Source organism: Schistocerca serialis, chromosome 9 (assembly GCF_023864345.2).
Source record: "Schistocerca serialis cubense isolate TAMUIC-IGC-003099 chromosome 9, iqSchSeri2.2, whole genome shotgun sequence".
Classification (NCBI taxonomy): domain Eukaryota; kingdom Metazoa; phylum Arthropoda; class Insecta; order Orthoptera; family Acrididae; genus Schistocerca; species Schistocerca serialis.
In genome coordinates this window covers 361041365-361060063 of record NC_064646.1, presented here as the reverse complement: position 1 = coordinate 361060063, position 18699 = coordinate 361041365, and the positions used below count along the sequence as shown (strand labels likewise).

At 44.6% G+C, this 18699-nt stretch overlaps 1 protein-coding gene across 2 annotated transcripts in view; it reads right to left on the bottom strand.

Moving 5' to 3' along the window:
• Positions 1-18699, bottom strand: part of LOC126418840 (fatty acyl-CoA reductase 1-like) — a 266538-nt gene that overhangs the window by 205388 nt on the left and 42451 nt on the right. The window lies entirely within an intron of this gene.

The window sequence follows — 18699 nt, the reverse complement described above, 5'->3', positions numbered from 1 at the left end:
TAGAAAGGTTTACTGAATAATTGAGCGACATGTATTTCGTCTATGGGTTCACTAAATGCAGTGGAAGTGCACCACAAGGAATGTATGCTAATCCGTCCCCTCGACCACATCACAGTACCTTTGCATCTCTAGACGTGTTGTAAGTTCGATGAACGCGTATTACATGCTTTTTCACGAATATTATGGTATTTTCACAGAAGCAAAAGTTATTTATGGTAACTTTCTTTGTAATAGTGTCTTCGCAAGATGCGCCTGCAGGTCATTCATCCACTGATAAAATATGATATTACTGTAAATAAAGTAGCTAACAAAAGACATAGATCAGACTAGTAGATCGTTCAAGTTGAAGTATAAAGATCATAAGGACGCCTTTCAACTTAATAATTTCGAAAATTCAACTGTACCCATGCACATCTATTAAGCTAACCACATTTTGTTGGGAATAGGAGACCCCACAATTTCGCATATAGGGGATATTGGTAGAAAACTGGATCCATTGGAACAGTTATAGACTATGATACGAAAATACACGAAATGGAAAGATTATAGGAGACGCAAACTAGTTTTCCAAAACTTTACGGTTATGTTGTAATATCAGTCTTTGATTAGCTACTTTAAATATAGCAATACTGTTCACATTCTGTTCGTGACGAGATTCGAACTCCCGAGCATCTTCATAAGGGTGTACATTATCTTTGATTATCGGTTTTTCCTTCATTTCTTGTTTACGCACACAAAGTAAACAGCCCCACTACTTAAGTGCTTGCATTCCGGATGTTTCTTCTTAGAGGTATACAGGCTGTGCATCATGCTGTGAGGCTGCTGATACGGCCTGCATTTTAGTTTATTTTGTGGATTGGACGAATGATGTGGAAGCACATTTTAGTTGGGTTGATTTGGGGAAAGAGACCAAACTGCGAGGTCATCGGTCTCATCGGATTAGGGAAGGATGGGGAAGGAGGTCGGCCGTGCCCTTTCAAAGGAACCATCCCTGCATTTGCCTGGAGCGATTTAGGGAAATCACGGAAAACCTAAATCAGGATGGCCAAACGCGGGATTGAACCGTCGTCCTCCCGAATGCGAGTCCAGTGTTCTAACCACTGCGTCACCTCGCTCGGTCACATTTTAGGAATACACGATTATAGAGGAGTAACCACGAATTTTAAATATCTGTATTTATATCTTTATCTTCACCACTGTTACAAGATTCTTGTATAATAATTTTGATGTTGAAGGCTTGCTCCTTCCAAACGCATCAGTTTTAGTGCTTTTCCTCTATGAAATACGGTTGAGCCTACATTTTAACAATGATTTTAACGACTGCGACCTCGTATCCATCATGGATAAAATCAACGAATCAATCATAATTACACTATTATTCCGCAACCAGACACTGGAGACCACATCAAAATACTCTGAAAATATCCCTGAACAAACCACGAAATTTTGTTGGTGAGGTTTCAGTTCATTTTGTATACATTCTGGGGGTCGACAAAAACATAGAAACACCAAAACCACAAAACATTACCATGTCATTACAGCTGTTAGCGTGAGTGACATAAAAGTAGATGTCTTAGGTGTTGCGAAACAACTCGAATCACTTAAGAAAGGCAAGTCCTCCGGTCCAGATCGTACACCAATCAGGTTCCTTTCAGAGTATACAGACACAATAGCGCCTTTCTTAGCAATCATATGCAACCGCTCACTTGACGGGTGGTCTGTTCCTAAAGACTGGAAAGTAGCACAAGTCACACAAATATTCAAGAAAGGAAATAGGAGTAACCCATTGAATTACAGACCCATATCACTAACCTCAATTTGCAATAGGATTTTTGAGCATATACTGTACTCGAACACTATGAATCACCTTGAAGAAAATGACTTATTGACACATAACCAATACGGATTCAGGAAATATTGTTCTTGTGCAACACAGCTAGCTCTTTATTCCCATGAAGTAATGAGTGCTGTCGACAAGGGATCTCAGATGGATTCCATATTCCTAGATTTCCAGAAGGCTTTTGATACCGTTCCTCACAAGCGACTATTAATCAAATTGCGTGCATATGGAGTATCGTCTCAATTACGTGACTGGATTCGTGATTTCCTCTCAGAGAGGTCACAATTCGTAGTGATAGGCGGTAAATCATCGAGTAGAACATAAGTGATATCTGGTGTTCCGCAAGATAGTTTCATAGGTCCTCTGCTGTTCCTGATTTATATAAATGGTCTAGGTGATAATCTGAGTAGGCACCTTAGATTGTTTGCAGATGATGCTGTAATTTACCGTCTAGTAAAATCATCAGACTATCAGTCCCAATTACAAAATGATCTAGAGAGAATTTCTGTATGATGCGAAAAGTGGCAATTGGCACTAAACAAAGAAAAGTGCGACGTCATGCACATGGGTACTAAAAGAAATCCGATAAATTTTGGCTATACCATAAATCGCACAAATCTAAGGGCTGTCAATTCGACTAAATACCTAGGAATTTCAATTACGAACAATTTAAATTGGAAAGTCCACATAGATAATATTGTGGGGAAGGCGAAACAAAGACTGCGCTTTGTTGGTAGAACACTTAGAAGATGCGACAAACCCACTAAAGAGACAGCCTACATTACACTTGTCCGTCCTCTGCTGGAATATTGCTGCGCGGTGTGGGATCCTTACCAGGTAGGATTGACGGAGGATATCGAAAATGTGCAAAGAAGGGCAGCCCGTTTCGTGTTATAGCGCAATAGGAGTGAGAATGTCGCTGACATGATACGCGAATTTGGGTGGCATTCACTGAAACAAAGGCGGTTTTCTTTGATGCGAGATCTATTTACGGAATTACGATCACCAACTTTCTCTTCCGAATGCGAAAATGTTTTGTTGACACCCACCTACGTACGGAGAAATGATCATCATAATAAAATAAGAGAAATCAGAGCTCGAACTGAAAGATTTAGGTGTTCCTTTTTCCCACACGCCATTCAAAAGTTGAATGGTAGAGAAGTAGTATGAAAATGGTTCGATGAACCCTCTGAAAGGCACTTAAGTGTGAATTGCAGAGTAACCATGTAGTTGTAGATGTAGATGTCTAATACAGCGTAGGAAAACATTTGGCATCCATAACGGCTTCCAGTCGTCTCGGGATGGATAAATACAGGTTCTGCAATTTTTCTTCCTGCAAAATTTTAGCAAGTTTATGTAACGATGATGGAGATGAATAGCGATCACGAGTCCTTCTCGCCAAAGAAGATCACAAAGGCTCAATAATATTGGGATCTGGTGACTTTTGTGGCCTGGGGAAAGGCAACGATTCATCTTCGTGATCACAAAACCTGTCCTGGACTATGCGAACCGTGTGAACAGCGGCCCTGTCATTTAGGAACACAGCTTCATCACTGGTGAACAAACACTGCTCCATGGGATGGACCTGATCAGCAATATGGTCACATAAACCTTGACAGTAGCGAGACCTTGCAGAGTAGCCATGGGCCCCATGAAATACCAGGATGTGACACAATATACCGTCTGTTTCTATCACTCAGCCGGCCGCTAGGGTCGAGCGGTTCTAGGCGCTTCAGTCCGGAACCGCACTGTTGCTACGGTCGCAGGTTCGAATCCTGCCTCGGGCATGGATGTGTGTGATGTCTTTAGGTTAGTTAGGTTTAAGTAGTTCTAAAGTCTAGCGTACTGATGCCCTCAGATGTTACACTACTGGCCATTAAAATTGATACACCAAGAAGAAATGCAGATGATAAACGGGTATTCATTGGACAAATATATTATACTAGAATTGACATGTGATTACATTTTCACGCAATTTGGGTGCATAGATCCTGAGAAATCAGTACCCAGAACAACTACCTCTGGCCGTAATAACGGCCTTGATACGCCTGGGCATTGAGTCAAACAGAGCTTGGATGGCGTGTACAGGTACAGCTGCTCATGCAGCTTCAACACGATACCACAGTTCAGTGACTGGCGTATTGTGACGAGCCAGTTGCTAGGCCATCATTGATCAGACGTTTTCAGTTGGTGAGAGATCTGGCCAGGGCAGCAGTCGAACATTTTCTGTATTCAGAAAGGCCCGTACAGGACCTGCAACATGCGGTCGTACATTATCCTGCTGAAATGTAGGGTTTCTCAGGAATCGAATGAAGGGTAGAGCCACGGGTCGTAATACATCTAAAATGTAACGTCCACTTATCAAGGTGCCGTCAATGCGAACGAGAGGTGACCGGGACGTGTAACCAATGGCACCCCATACCATCACGCCGGGTGATACGCCGGTATGGCGATGACGAGTACACGCTTCCAGTGTGCGTTCACCGCGATGTCGCCAAACACGGATGCGACCATCATGATGCTGTAAACAGAACTTGGATTCATCAGAAAAAATGACGTTTTGCCATTCGTGCACCCAGGTTCGTCGTTGAGTACACCATCGCAAGCGCTCCTGTCTGTGATGCAGCGTCAAGGGTAACGGCAGCCATGGCCTCCGAGCTGATAGTCCATGCTGCTGCAAACGTCGTCGAACTGTTCGTGCAGATGGTTGTTGTCTTGCAAACGTCCCCATCTGTTGACTCAGGGGTCGAAACGTGGCTACACGATCCGTTACCGAGCGAGGTGGCGCAGTGGTTAGACACTGGACTCGCATTCGGGAGGACGACGGTTCAATCCCGCGTCCAGCCATCCTGATTTAGGTTTTCCGTGATTTCCCTAAATCGCTCCAGGCAAATGCCGGGATGGTTCCTCTGAAAGGGCACGGCCGACTTCCTTCCCCATCCTCCCCTAATTCGATGAGACCGATGCCCATGCTGTCTGGTCTCTTTCCCCAACCAACCACGATCCGTTACAGCCATGCGGATAAGATGACTGTCATCTCGACTGCTAGTGATACGAGGCCGTTGGGATCCAGCACGGCGTTCCGTATTACCCTCCTGAACCCACCGATTCCATATCCTGCTAACAGTCATTGGATCTCGACCAACGCGAGCAGCAATGTCGCGATGCGATAAACCGCAATCGCGATAGGCTACAATCCGACCTTTACCAAAGTCGGAAACGTGATGGAACGCATTTCTCCTCCTTACACGAGGCATCACAACGTTTCACCAGGCAACGCCAGTCAACTGCTGGTTGTGTATAAAAAATCGGTTGGAAAATTTTCTCATGTCTGCACGTTGTAGGTGTCGCCACCGGCGCCAACCTTGTGTGAATGCTCTGAAAAGCTAATCATTTGCATATCACAGCATCTTCTTCCTGTCGGTTAAATTTCGCGTCTGTAGCACGTGATCTTCGTGGTGTAGCAATTTCAATGGCCAGTAGTGTAAGTCCCATAGTGCTTTTCCATTTTCTCTCACTCAGCACACACTTTCGTCCGGGTTGTGACTTACCGGATGATATTTTCCCGTTTTCCCTGTATGCGATATAAATCAAATATACTGCACCTCTTGAAACAGCAAATGTTTCGGCCACCTCGGTTACGGAAGCACACAGCATACGAGAACCAACTTGCCCACGTTCGAATGCTCAGAGATCCGACATAATGCACTCACAACTAGATAGAGCATTGTTCTGACTACGACTGGCACTTGTTACGTATTGAGAACATTTCACACGTGCTGTTGGTCAAATACAACAACAGTGCAACGTACAGGCTTGGCTAGTATTTGTAATTATATACAAGCATGGATTTCTTGCGGCGTTTCCATATTTTTATCCATCCGCTGTGTATCGCACGATATGTTCGAGAATCAGATATCTACCTCTTAGTCTTCAAGATGCGGAGACGCCTCCAATCACCAAGAATGTCTGTGGGAAAGTCCGCACGACAAGAGTCACGGAGAAAGTTCACCAAGAAAAGTTGCTGCTAACAGTAACAACACAAGTAAGACATTTTTGTGTGCTTTCTAGTAATTATTCAACATATTCCATCGTTTATACCTTGCTCCCCCCACCCCCCCCACCCCCCCCCCCCCCCCACCCCTCACCCCAAATGGCGTCGACCGTAAAATATTCAGCCGTAATGAGACAGAAGTTCCATCGTAGATGGACATGTAGATTAAATGTCTAATCATATAGATTAGTAAAAAAGCTGCTCAATAGCTGAACCCCAAAGGAAGACATATAAATCGTCACATTGGTCTTTATCTTACTTTTCTGCGTGATCGATAAGGCTTAATTGTGAGGAGAGATGCATAATCTTGATTTTGGAGGTAAGTAAAAGAGCTAAGCTATTCCGTTAAGGTGCGTGCACGTGCTGGCTTTCACCAGAGAACGCAGAGCCTCTGGTTCGGCCCTGCAATTTACTTCCGCGCGTCCCGAATCGGTTCCGCCCGGCTGGAGCCGATGTTCGCGCCTCTCTTCCCGTAACGGGCCTTCCAACTAACGTCTCGTTTTACATCTGGGAGTGGTCTCATTCGCTCCCAAAATTTCATACTAGCCTCGGTACGTAGGCGAGAAGAGAAAGTACACATGTAGCGATCGCACGTTCTGCTTGGTGTCCCAAGTCGCAATGCCACAGGGCATACCTAGCTTAGTCGCATTACAGTGTGTATTACACGTATTATGACCACCTTCCTAATTAGCCAGCTACCTTCATGTCCCACTTTCACCTTTAACATAGCAGCAATCCGTCGCGGCAGAGCTTGAACGACGTGCCAGTGGTAGAGTAGGCTTGTGTTTATGTTCAGTTACACAGCGTATGATGGGGCGTTTAATGTCAACCTGGAATTGACGTTCAGCGTGTCGATCGGTTAGAATCACTGTCACGCAGGCATCCTCGAAGTCACATGGTCCAGTTACAGGTATGCGGCCACCACCTATGCTCAACCTCAACGTCCAATAACCATTCACAGACGACAGGTGGCAGCACTAACATAGGAGAGTATATAGAGCGTATCAGGGGGACACGAAAACAGTGCAGTCGTTGTCGTAAATCGGAAACTGAGCGATTTATCTGACGTAGGCGCGATCACTGACTTTCGACCTAAGCGTGGAAGCATTTCCGAAACGGCTAGCTTTGTAAACTGTTTGCGTTTAGTCGTGATCGAAGTATACCGTGCATGACAAAATTGCGATATCCAAAGCGCACCGAGGCAAAGGTCGTGCACTACGGCCATAGATTACAGGGGTGAACGATGGTTGCGGAGATGCGTACGGGCCAATAGACGCGAAGCTGTTGAGTAACTGACCCAGATGAACCAATAGGCTACCAATAGCGTCTCCTCAATGACCGTTGGGCAAATATTGCTGCGTACAGGCCTCCACAGCAGGAGTTGGTTCATGCACCCATGCTGACTGCTTTTCATAGAAGACGAAGGGCTTTTTCTTTTCCAGATGAATCATGTTTTATGCTCCATCGCCAGAAGCGTCCAGGCCGGGAGGAGGTAACTTTAAGGTCTGGGAAATATTTTCGTGGCATTCCCTGGGTGTTCACGTCATTATGGAAGACACGATGGGTCAAAACAAGTATGCACGTATCCTGGTGCCCATGTCCTACATGCAGTCTGTTTTTTCTTGGCATAGTGGCATCTTCCAGCAGGACAGTGCAACGTGTCGCAATGTTTGTAGTGGCCGGCCGATGTGGCCGAGCGGTCCTAAGAGCTTCAGTCTGGAACCGCGCGACCGCTACGGTCGCAGGTTTGAATCCTGCCTAGGGCATGTATGTGTGTGCTGTCCTTAGGTTAGTTGGGTTTACGTAGTTCTAAGTTCTAGGGGACTGATGAACTCAGATGTTAAGTCCCATAGTGCTCAGAGCTATTTGAACCATTTGTTTGTAGTGTATATGCGTGGTTCGAAGAGCACCAGGGTGAGTTTACCTTGCTCACCTGACCGCCAAACTCCCCAGATTTCAACCCAATCGAAACTCTGCGGGACCATCTCGATCGGGCTGTTCGCCCCAGCACAGCTGGCCACGTCGCTGGAGTCGGCATGACTCCAGTTCCCTGTCAGTACCTTCCGGAACCTCACGACTCTCTTACTACACGTCTCGCAGCAAAATGCGATTATACAGGCCTGCGATAGGTGAGCACGTTAATGTGACTGGACAGTATATTAGGTTGCAGAAGGTTGCACTTGAGATCCCCAAGTACTACTAATAGTACCATAATCATTGAGGAAAAAATACATCATTGCTTGTGGAAAAGTTAAATACAGCCAGTTTCAACTAACCCACAATCACACGTTCTTCTATGGCCACCACAGGTACCATGTAAACTTAGCTAACACTGTAGTGGGAAATTTTACCACAAACCTTTGCTCGTATCATCAAAAAAGAAAAATGGGGGGGGGGGGGGGGGAGGGGGGGCACCAGGGGCTTGACTGCCGATACGCCAACCGAATAACACTAATTGCCATCTTCGCCAATGGTCATTGCGACAATGAAGTCGTGCTTCAGAAGGAGCACCCGAAATCCACCGATAAAATTTTGGAGGTTGTTCAGGGATACTTAGTGAGTGTTTTAGTATAAGGGGACCTTGGACGGTAGCTTGTTGAAGAGTAATCCATTTTCTTTGATTTCTCACCCCACAAATACCGGCACAGCAGTGTAATGTTAATTTTGTACCCTGTGTGTCTTGTTTGGAAACAAACTCGTTATTGTTACTCACGGTAGTTGTTTTTGATGGCAGTAATAACCTCTTTATTCATCGCCATCAAGCTTGCATTCGATATTCTTCGGTTCTCTTTCCACCCTGTTGTTACGGCTGTGTAGGCTGTAAATTAACAGTAATTATTTATGAACCGTAAGTATCCGGGCAGCTGTTAATGGAAACTGGTATAAGGTGTCTCCATCCTTTCCCTTTATGATGACTTGAATTCTACTGAGGACAGTTTCTACGAAATGTCTGTCTGCCAAGAAATGGTAATACATTCTTCCTCAAAATACAAAACCGTACAAGATAGAGATGTTGGACACTGAGGTCTGAATCGAAGGCCTCTAATACATCCTAAGGGTGTTGCATTCGTTTCAGGCCGAGTATGCTGAGTAGGTGAGCCTATTTCAGGAATGTTATTCACAACAAAGCCCTGCCTCATTGATGTTGCTCTATGACAGGACATACTGTCATTTTGATACAATCATCGCCGCCAAACTGTTGCTCTAGTTTACGAAGTCACAGTGCTCTAAAATGTATTCATGTCCTTTCGCATTTGACTTTTTTTTAAGAGCGAAAACAAGACCATCGCCAGGAGTGTTCCAAGTAAGTGGGACAGGACCGCTGGTGTTCTCTGTATACGTAAAGGATTTGGCGGACGGGGTTGGCACAAAGATACAAGACGACTTAGACAAAATTTCCAGTTGTATGATGAATGACAGCTAGCCCTAAATGTGGAAAAATTGTAAGTTAATGCTGATTAGTAGGGAGATCAAACCTGTAATGTTCGGATACAGTATTACTAGTGTCCTGCTTGACATAGTCATTTAAATATCTAGGCGTAACGTTGCAAAGCGATATGAGATGGAACGAGCATATGAGAAGAGAAGTTGAATGGTCGACTTCGGTTTATTGGGAGAATTTCAGGAAAGAGTAGTTCACCTATACAGGAGACTGCATGTAGGAAGCTGGTGCGACCTATTCTTGAGTACTGCTCGAGTGTTTGGGATCCGTACCAGGTTGGATTTAGGGAGGACATCGAAGCAGTTCAGAGTGGCGCTCCCTGACTTGTTATCAGTAGGTTCGAACAAGACGTAAGTGTTACGGGGGTGCTTCGCGAACTCAAATGGAAATTACTGGAAGGAAGGCGTCGTTATTTTCGAGAAAGACTATTGAGAAAACGTTTCTACTGCCACCAATGTACATTGCGTATAAGGACCACGAATATAAGATACGAGAAATTAGGGTTCATACGGAGGCATAGAAATAGCCGTTTCTCCTTCGCTTTGATTGAGAGTGGAACAGGAAAGGAAGTGGCTAGTAGTGGTACAGGGTACGCTCCACCACGAATCGTACCGTGGCTTGCGGAATATCTACGCAGATGCAGATGCAACCATGAGAAGCACTTCCACACTATAATACCACCTTCTCGATACTTAACAAAAATGGTTCAAATGGCTCTGAGCACTATGGGACATCTGAGGTCATCAGTCCCCTAGAACTTAGAACTACCTAAACCTAACTAACCTAAGGACATCACACACATCCATACCCGAGGCAGGATGCGAACCTGCGACCGTAGCGGTCGCGCGGATCCAGACTGACGCGCCTAGAACCGCTCGGCCACACCGGCCGGCGATACTTAACAAGTGATGCTACAAGCGATGCCAGGTACAATTCTCCAGGCACTCGTCAAACCCAAACCCCTCCATCGTATTTCCACAGAGTGTGGCGTGGTTCAGCACTGCAATTCCTCGTTTCAGTCCCATTGACCAGTTGCGTCCATCTTTATACCAACTCAAGCGCCGCCTGACATTGACTATAGAATGTGCGGCTTATGAGGAGCTGCTTGACTATTGCAACGGGTTTGATGAATGTGCAGAATATTCCTCTGTCTCTACTGACTGATCTTTTCTCAAGTTAATGCTTCTCTACTGATAACACAACACTCCCCGACTCTTTTCATAGTGGCGGGTCCGCCTCTCGTGACAGACAGTGGTCAATTCCGCGATACATAGCGGTGTCCGGATACTTTCGATCATACAGAGTGGTTCAGCCGCCCTTACCTATGTGTTTTATGCAACCCGTTACGTACTCTCTCGCTTGTTACGCGCAAACTATTAGTCCTACAACAAATTTAATGCAGTTACATTTTGTACTGGGATAAGTTTTCGCTAGAGGCCGTAGCTTTAGAATTGTTAAGGAAATACGCAGAAAAGTGACCTTCAAGCATGTGTTTCTTGAATAACTTAAAACTGTGGCTTCCAGCGAAAGCATATCCCAGTACAAAATTTAACTACACCAAATTTTTACAAAAGAAGTCCTGAAAAAATAGTGCGTAGTACACTACTGGCCATTAAAATTGCTACACCAAGAAGAAATGCAAATGATAAACGGGTATTCATTGCACAAATATATTATACTAGAACTGACATGTGATACCATTTTCACACGGATTGGGCGCATAGATCCTGAGAAATCAGTACCCAGAACAACCACCTCTGGCCGTAATAACGACCTTGATACGCCTGGGCATTGAGTCAAACAGAGCTTGGATGGCGTGTACAGGTACAGCTGCCCATGTAGCTTCAACACGATACCACAATTCATCAAGAGTAGTGACTGGCGTATTGTGACGAGCCAGTTGCTCGGCCCCATTGACCAGACGTTTTCAATTGGAGAGAGATCTGCAGAATGTGCTAGCCAGGGCAGCAATCGAACAGTATCCAAAAAGTCCCATACAGGACCTGCAACATGCGGTCGTGCATTATCCTACTGAAATGTAGGGTTTCGCATGGATCGAATGAAGGATAAATCGACGGTTCGTAACACATCTGAAATGTAATGTGCACTGTTCAAAGTGTCGTCAATGCGAACAAGAGGTGACCGTGACGTGTAACCAATGGCCCCCCATACCATCACGACAGTATGGCGATGACGAATACACGCTTCCAGTGTGCGTTCACCGCGATGTCGCCAAACACGGATGCAACCATCATGATGCTGTAAACAGAACCTGAATTCATCCGAAAAAATGACGTTTTGCCATTCGTGCACCCAGGTTCGTCGTTGAGTACACCATCACAGGCGCTCCTGTCTGTGATGCAGCGTCAAGGGTAACTGCAGCCATGGTCTCCGAGCTGATAGTCCATGCTGCTGCAAACGTCGTCGAACTGTTCGTGCAGATGGTTGTTGTCTTGCAAACGTCCCCATCTGTTCACTCAGGGATCGAGTCGTGGCTGGACAATCCGTTACAGCCATGCGGATAAGATGCCTGTCATCTCGACTTCTAGTGATACGAGGCCGTTGGGATCCAGCACGGCGATCCGTATTACCCTCCTGAACCCACCGATTCCATATTCTGCCAACAGTCGTTGGATCTCGACCAACGTGAGCAGCAATGCCGCGATACGATAAATCGCAATCGCGATAGGCTACAATCCGACCTTTATCAAAGTCAGAAACGTGATGGTACGCATATCTCCTAATTACACGAGGCATCACAGCAACGTTTCACCAGGCAACGCCGGTCAACTGCTGTTTGTGTATGAGAAATCGGTTGGAACCGTTCCTCATGTCAGCACGTTGTAGGTGTCGCCACCGCCACCAACCTTGTGTGAATGCTCTGAAAAGCTAATCATTTGCATATCACAGCATCTTCTTCCTGTCGGTTAAATTTCGCGTGTGTAGCACGTCATCTTCGTGGTGTAGCAGTTTTAATGGCAAGTAGTGTATTTCAAGGCGTCGCCGATTGCATGAAACTCACATGTAGTGGCTGTTGAATCACACTGTAAACTGTATGGTTTGATTTCTGTGCAGGTTGAAAGATCGCTAAGCTTCATAGTTCAAAGATGAACTACGTAGCCACGTTTGGCATTGCTCCGGAGGGCGCGAGGAAAATCGACTTGGGGAACGAACAGTGACAATGCTGGTGTGGGTGACTTATCAAACCTTCTAGGAGGTTAGCGTATGTGTAAAACGAAAAGTAAGATGCAATTTCAGTGAAGGAATATCCCTTGGGTGCGGAAGAACGGACTCGTCCATGTGCAGTAAGTGGGGAGACACGAAATTCTGCGTCATTAACTTTACTGTTTGGAAGATAAATGTTCTTAGTAAAATTCTCCTAATAGTTAATCCGTGTGAGAATAATTGTTCGTCAAAACTTACATTACCTACAAAAACTTACGTGTCTGACGTCACATACAAGGAAGAGTTTAATTATAGGGATAGATGTCCTCGTTTAGGGAAGATTGTGACGAAGGATGAACGAGAACAGACCACGTCGCGGATGTAGTGTAATTAATTTTGCCAAGTGACGTATGCAAAATCGTGAAGGAGAAGACTTTAAACGTTGAACAAATGTTAGGTTTTTATGGAAACGCCTCCAGCGTTAAACGTAATTAGATAATGATGAACAAAACTTATGCCGTGCCATTGCATCACTGCTCGGTATTACACAGGTACGTGGGCCTATGCTTGGTATCTTGCTGCGCAACTTTTCGGTACTTTTTAAACAATCGCCCATAGCCTTATGGTCATGAATGACTGTGGAAACATGATTAGAGTGCAGAAGCTTTTGTTGAACGATGACAAGCAGTACTTCAATAGCCTGGAATTTAATGGGTAAATTCCTGCGCGGTAGAATATTTTAACAGATTATGTTAAATGAGTTTATTTTTCCCATACGTTTCGGGAGTTCGTGGAGAGCACGTTGAGAAGACGATTAATCTGAATCAGTGGCTCCCGTGAAGCTTCCTTGAATTCTGTTGTTGCGCATACATCGGTTTGATACAAAATAATACTTACACTCCTGGAAATTGAAATAAGAACACCGTGAATTCATTGTCCCAGGAAGGGGAAACTTTATTGACACATTCCTGGGGTCAGATACATCACATGATCACACTGACAGAACCACAGGCACATAGACACAGGCAACAGAGCATGCACAATGTCGGCACTAGTACAGTGTATATCCACCTTTCGCAGCAATGCAGGCTGCTATTCTCCCATGGAGACGATCGTAGAGATGCTGGATGTAGTCCTGTGGAACGGCTTGCCATGCCATTTCCACCTGGCGCCTCAGTTGGACCAGCGTTCGTGCTGGACGTGCATACCGCGTGAGACGACGCTTCATCCAGTCCCAAACATGCTCAATGGGGGACAGATCCGGAGATCTTGCTGGCCAGGGTAGTTGACTTACACCTTCTAGAGCACGTTGGGTGGCACGGGATACATGCGGACGTGCATTGTCCTGTTGGAACAGCAAGTTCCCTTGCCGGTCTAGGAATGGTAGAACGATGGGTTCGATGACGGTTTGGATGTACCGTGCACTATTCAGTGTCCCCTCGACGATCACCAGTGGTGTACGGCCAGTGTAGGAGATCGCTCCCCACACCATGATGCCGGGTGTTGGCCCTGTGTGCCTCGGTCGTATGCAGCCCTGATTGTGGCGCTCACCTGCACGGCGCCAAACACGCATACGACCATCATTGGCACCAAGGCAGAAGCGACTCTCATCGCTGAAGACGACACGTCTCCATTCGTCCCTCCATTCACGCCTGTCGCGACACCACTGGAGGCGGGCTGCACGATGTTGGGGCGTGAGAGGAAGACGGCCTAACGGTGTGCGGGACCGTAGCCCAGCTTCATGGAGACGGTTGCGAATGGTCCTCGCCGATACCCCAGGAGCAACAGTGTCCCTAATTTGTTGGGAAGTGGCGGTGCGGTCCCCTACGGCACTGCGTAGGATCCTACGGTCTTGGCGTGCATCCGTGCGTCGCTGCGGTCCGGTCACAGGTCGACGGGCACGTGCACCTTCCGCCGACCACTGGCGACAACATCGATGTACTGTGGAGACCTCACACCCCACGTGTTGAGCAATTCGGCGGTACGCCCACCCGGCCTCCCGCATGCCCACTATACGCCCTCGCTCAAAGTCCGTCAACTGCACATACGGTTCACGTCCACGCTGTCGCGGCATGCTACCAGTGTTAAAGACTGCGATGGAGCTCCGTATGCCACGGCAAACTGGCTGACACTGGCGGCGGCGGTGCACAAATGCTGCGCAGCTAGCGCCATTCGACGGCCAACACCGCGGTTCCTGGTGTGTCCGCTGTGCCGTGCGTGTGATCATTGCTTGTATAGCCCTCTCGCAGTGTCCGGAGCAAGTATGGTGGGTCTGACACACCGGTGTCAATGTGTTCTTTTTTACATTTCCAGGAGTGTATGTATACCAACAACATAACCTACCAGAGGACTCTGGTACTTATTTACTGGGCAACAAACCTCTTCCCTGGCTTATAATCTAATTCAAAGTATACGAATGTGTTTGCCAGAAGGAGCGCAGAGTCGGAGGATCTCGCACAGGGAAATGCTAGGCAGGCGAGTTTTACAGGTTACAGTTTCGTTGAGCTCGGAGACTCAGCGGTCAAAACAGATGGGTGCGAGTCAGTGCGTTGCTGCTCACGTTTGTTGGTTCACTCGTCACCACTGCAAGAAGCCCTTTTATATAGGGACGTTGTATTTCTATCATCACACAGGTTGCAGAAACCGCTGCAAAATTCGTAAATAAGTTGGTTACATGCTGTCTTCACTACTGTGCATGCGATACATGTTTCCGCCCTAACGATAGACTAACACTTGATACACTTTAACTGCGACCATTCCTGAACATTTCTGCCGTCCACGATATCGAGACTTTCTAACTGCTACGGTCTGCCCTTTAACAAAAATTTTTTCGGTCTCCGTCAGACCCGAGTTCTCAATAGCTGCTATGCCCAAAAGTGTTGTTTAGGGGCCACCATAAAGATACATAACTGACCTCAAATGTAATTTATTTCAAAGCAAGGATATTATCTGTCCTTTCTTCTCTGGGTTGTATTAATTATTTCATGAGCATTATATGTAAACTCGCCGCAACAGCGAGAAATGTGAGCCACCGTTAAACAATGTATCTGTGCTTCCTTGAATTATAGGCAGAGACTGCACGCTATAATTTGTTTCTCACCCAGATTATTATTAATTAAATTCTCTCTTTAGAAAGCAGACTTATTTCCGCTCAAACAAAAGTTACTGTGTAGCTTCGGCTTTAGTGGCTGCGTTCAAAACATATCCATTAAAAGTGATCTACACCACGTAACCTAATAATACATCGGCTTCGTAAGCAAATAAACTATGTTCGGGTTCTATTAAACTAAAGATACGAATAATGACTATTAAAGCTGGAACTAATTTAATACCGCTGCGAAAACCACACTAGCTTCAGCTAGTACAATTACACTGGCCACGTTTAACTTTAGGTACTGCAGGACAGTATACAATTGGAACTGATTTAAATAAGGTTTGCAGAATCTTTACAATAGTTATTATTTCAAGCAGAAGTTACCCTTACCTTCATCATACCCTTAGAGTCATCAGACCAAAGGCAGCAATCGTACAGACCTTCATAAGATCAGACCATATAACGTAATGAAAATGGACAACTAATTGTCGTGTAATAGCATACAAAGGAAAACATGAAGCAAACCAGGAGCACTAGCTCCATGCTGTATGCTTATTTTTAGTGTGAAGAAATAAACTACTAAGTTTCTATATATTTAAATAATGAGTTTCAGTTCATCGTGTAATTCTGTCATTGGATCCTACATTGTTTTGAAAAATAAAAGAACGTGTGTCCGTTTATGTGGAGACCTTGGGATAAATGTTTCTTCTCCTTTTCCTTTTATGTCTAGTACCAAACGTCTATGACATTTTATTCATTTTCTTCGCAGAAAGCCATGAACCGCTACACAGCCTTGGCGCCAGTGACATTCAAGATTAAACAACAAGAAGAAAAAACTGAGAATCAGTTGGAATTATAGGGGAAACGTAAAGTTCCACGTGCACTAAAAACTGATTTTATCCCTGAGCAGTGAATAATGTTTATAATTTACGGAATGTTTGAGATGTGGAGGCAAATTAACACAGAATCGTAGAAATCTTGCAAAACGGAAGGTTCTGCAATTGTTCGTTTACACTGAATATCAATCTATAAGTAGTGCAATCTAGAAGTAGTTTGTTGCATAGAATTTTAGAAATGCAGTGAGCTGCAGGTGTAGCAAAAATCTACAGAACTGATGCTTTTTCAATGTTTTAAGTTGGCACGAATATGATTGATTGTGTGTATGTAATTGTCAGCTCCACACCATTTTGATTAAAGTACTATTTGTAATACTTCTCTCATACGAATGCTTTTTTATGTAATAAACGTCGACAGAATCAATGTATTTGCGTTGAACTATTCAAATTTATCTTCCGTTGCAATTTCTTTTGTCAGTACGATACTTATCTTTGGCTTATAGTCTCTGCTTTGTTTAAATACATCATTTTTCGCATTTTGTCGAAATCTGCACTCTGTTCCTATAAGGAACATCAAGACACTTAACAACTTCACTTTTCTTGTATTTTACGGGTTGATTCAAAAGGATGCGCACAAACAGAAGGCACTGACAGAGAAGTCGAAATACAACTTTGAAATATAAACTTACGGTCTTGGAAGTAATCTTGACCCAGTGAAATCTTTGGACTGTCAGGAATAAGAAGGACAGTCAATGAACACGCACCTTAAGTTCGTCAATAATGTTATGCATTACAGAGGTGCCCAATATGCTGACCACCACATTCAGTATAGGCATAACATCTTCATAGAAGATTCTGGTGCACTCTAACAAGTACATCAGGCATTGCGCGAATCTCAGCAGACGCTGCAAGTATATTGGCGAGGTGTGTTTCTTCGTCGGGAACTGGTATCAAGTACACGAGGGTTTTGACAGGTCCCCAAAAGCAGATGTACGTACACAGAACACAACATTATCTTTGCCCATTTTACGTCACGTGCACATTAATTATCCTTGTTATTCTTGACAATCCAAAGCTTCCGCTGTCTCAGGGTTAGGGCCTACTTCTAAGACCAAAGTTCACGTTGCAAAGTTGTGGTATTTCAACTCTTCTATCATATTCTTCAGTTAAGCGCAACCTATTGAATTATCTTGTATTCGTAAAAGCTACTTAATATCTGTAAGTAAATAGCAAAATAAACAGCATTGATCTTACTGTTTCGTTAGGCTATCAATAATACTATGACTATATATTTATAAAAACCATTTTATGTATATATGTCTGTCATGCTATGTCCCCTTCTAAACCACTGGATGAATTCAATCAAACTTCATAAATACATTTTTTACTATCTGAAAAGATGCACTGTGAGGTATCGATAAAAACCACGGGGATGAGGGTGAATATGGGATGACATCGAAGCTTAACTCAAGACGTACATAGCAATTTCAGCAAAATTTTGTACATACATGACCCTGTAGTTGTATAAAAATGCTGTTGAGGTCATATCCCCCTACTACTCCCAAGGGGTGAGGATGGTTGTGAGAAGATAAGCCTTGTAAAAATACTCAGCAACGATAGATTCAAGTATTGAATCCACAGTTTCCTGGTCGTTAGGTTTGATGGTGACAGTCACAAAGAAGTTTTGCTACTTTGCAGAGAGGGAGGGGGGAGCGAGGAGGGTGCAAGACAGTGTCATATTCGTGTGTCTATATAAAACCTGAAGTATTTTCTACGAAACGTGACAAACGTGTCGCTTGTTGTTCGGAATAAAATTGCTGTCACAGTAAGATACCCCTAGCGCACCCAGGGCAGAGGGTGAAGGTGAAAAGGAGTGACATAAAAAGCGTAACCCAAAAACATCTGGAGGAATTTCAAGAAAATTTAGTTTTCACATGACTCAATTTAGTATAACAATGCTGCGGGTGTAACATGTCCTTGCTACTCCTAGAAATGGATATTGTAATGAGTATATGCGACATGTAGAATATTAAGTGGGGCGTTCCCCAAGGGTCGGGGCTGGGGCCCCTGCTGTTTCTTATTTATATAAATGATATGCCTTCTAGTATTACAGGTGATTCAAAAATATTTCTGTTAGCTGATGACACCAGCTTGATAGTGAAGGATCTTGTGTGTAATATTGAAACAGTATCAAAGAATGTAGTTCTTGAAATAAGTTCGTGGCTTGTGAAAAATAATTTGATGCTAAATCACAGTAAGACTCAGTTT